We start from the raw sequence: 2,931 nt of genomic DNA on the forward strand, positions 1-2,931 counted from the left end.
AGATTTCTTTACCATTTAAGTGATTGATTAAAAGCCAAACAAATGTCCCCCTGGAATTTAGCATCCTTAGTACAGCCCAGTCCATCCTTCTATCACCTGCTCAGAAGAAATGCAGTGGTTCCCAGAGAGTGGAGGGGCCACAGAATTATCTTGAAGTGGTCCTAGAGTCCCATCTCCCCTCCTCAGGGCAAGAAGGGAAGAGGTGGGAAGGGAATGGGGAAATGGGGGCACTGTTGAGCACCACATCTGTGCCAGGCCCTGGCCCCAGCACTTTCTGTTGTAGTACCTAGGAACATTATTGAATGTTTCAGGGTGCTTTTCCCTCAGGTGCTCAGTTTTAAGTACTTCACCTGATTGTACGAACTCATTTATCTCACAGCAACCCTATGAAATGGGTGCTATTGTAATTTCTATTTTACAGGGGAGGATACTAAGGCTACATAGCATTGCAGCAAGCCTTTCATTGCTACAATTGCCTCTACACGACAATACCTCATTGGACTCTTGTGTATTAGTTTCCTGTCACTGCGTAGTCCCACAAACGTAATATAACATAAATTTACTCTCTCACAGTTGTGGAGGAAGAAGTCGGAAATGTGGGTGTAGACAGAGCTGTGCTCTTTCTGAAGGCTCTAGGGGAGAAGCCTTCCTTGTTTCTTCCTAGCTTCTGGTGGTTGCCGGCAACACTTGGTGTTCCTTGGCTTATAAACACCACTTCAGTCTCTGCCTCCACTGTCAGTGGTGTCACTACAGCATCAGTGATGTCACTAGAGAAGTATGGACCAAACCAGGTGATGCTGTCAAAGGTGACACCACAATGACTGTCTATAAAATTTTTGTGCAGTGTTTCAACAGAAATTTGGTTTTTTATTAAAATATCCCTGTAGTTAGTTATAACAGCAAAAACTTTTTTTTTTTTTTGATACAGCTTACATATATCAATATACCTGCAAGGCTGAAACTCTATGCAAATTTACTATTTGAATCTTCTAATGTGCTCCTATCAGAGCTGTCATTATTACCCAATCACAGTGACGCTTCAAATCACATGGTTTCATTTGCATGGTTCATTTGCACAAGTGGTGTTTTCCTTGCTGCTAGTGTTTTTATAGTTGCTGGTTTTGTCAAGGTTTCTGGTGGTTTAGTTACAATAATGTGGCAATTAGTATTTGTGAACCTACATCATAACTTGTTTGAAAATGAATTAGCAACTAAGGGAAAAGCAGGAGAAAAATTTAAAAAGGCTGCTCAGTTACTAATAATGTAATTCATTGCAGAAAGTTTTTACAAAACAATTTTGTTCTTAGTCTTATAACCTAAGAAATGTTACACGCAAGCAATTTACAACTATACTTGTCACATATTATTCTATGATTATAATTGATAATAAACATTACTAAGTGTTTTGGTTATCTAGTGCTACTGTGACAGGAATACCACAAGTGGATGGCTTTAGCAAACAGAAATTTATTCTCTCACAGTTCAGGAGGCTAGGAGTCTGGATTCAGGCTGCCCACTCTAGGAAAAGGCTTTCTCTCTTTGCCAGCTCTGAAGGAAAGTCCTTGTTGCCTTTCAACATCTGTGGGCCCAGTCCCAGTGTTCCTTGGAGATCTACATGTATCTTGACATCAATCTTCAACTAGGTCTAGGAGGTTCTCAGCATAGGGACCCTGGGTCCAAAGCACTTGCTCTACTCCAGCTCTTCTTCTTCAGTGGTGGTCTGGTCCCTTCTTTCTGCTTGATTTTTTAATCTTTATTACATCTCAGAAGAGGCTGGCTCAAGATACAATCTAATCTTGTAGATTGTATCCTGCCTCATTAATTTAAGTGCTTCTAATCCTGCTTCATTAACATCTTAGAGGTTAGGATTTATAACACAGAATAATTACATCAAATTACAAAATGGACAATAATTACATAATATTGAGAATCACAGTAGCCAGTTGACACACATTTTTTGGGGACACAATTCAATCCACAATACTAAGGATTTTGTATGGTCTGGTACAGGAAGAGATCCATGGGGGGGAGGAGGGTGACACTATTAGTTACTACTACAGTGGGTGACACCAACCCTAGTGACACTGCTGTCCATTGTCACATGATGTTCTTCCTGTCTGTCACTGTGTTTCTTCTCTTTTTCTTATAAGGACACCAGTTATATTGGGTGACCTCACTTTAACTTGATTACATCTGCAAAGACCTCATTTCCAAATAAGGTCACATTTACAGGTACTGGGGTTAGGACTTTACCATATCTTTCTTGCGGATACAATTCAACTTAAACACCTTGCAATAGTAACCCAATGTCCCCAGTTTTTTTTTGGTTTGTTTGTTTGTGGCTTAAAACAACACAAATTTATTGTCTTACAGTCTGGAGGTCAGAAGCCCCAAAAGAGTCTTACATGGCTAAAATCGAGGTGGAAATCTATTTCCTTGCCTTTTCCAGTTTCTAAAGGCTGCCTGCATCCTTAGGCTCATGACTTCATTCCCCCATCTTCAAATCTCATCACTCCAAACTCTGCTTGGGTCATCACATCTCCTTTTTGTTGACAGTGCCCCCATTTTGCAGACTGGGCAGAGTGAGGCCCAGGTAGGGGAAGGGACTTGCCCAAGGTCACAAAGCTGGAAGAGGGTAGTAGTTTGGAGGAAGAGGCTACATAGGACAGCTGATGGAGTGGGGCACTGGGTGAAAGAGAAAAAGAGGCATGGAGACCAGACTTGGGAGGGAGTCTCAGCTTCCCTTTTGAAGGGACTTCCCCTAAGTGGGGATTTTGATCAGAAAGTTGTAAGCAATCATTCTACCGGTTTGGCCATCCCCTCCGCAAAGGCTCCTAGGATAAGAAAAGAAACTGAAAGTTGGGAAGGGGGGAAGGGGGGAGGGGCAGGCTCAGGGCTGCCCAGATAAACTGGGTTGAATTTCTGATGACC

This window comes from Orycteropus afer, unplaced genomic scaffold, assembly GCF_000298275.1.
Source record: "Orycteropus afer afer isolate SDZICR_OR568_19922 unplaced genomic scaffold, OryAfe1.0 scaffold00272, whole genome shotgun sequence".
Taxonomy (NCBI): domain Eukaryota; kingdom Metazoa; phylum Chordata; class Mammalia; order Tubulidentata; family Orycteropodidae; genus Orycteropus; species Orycteropus afer.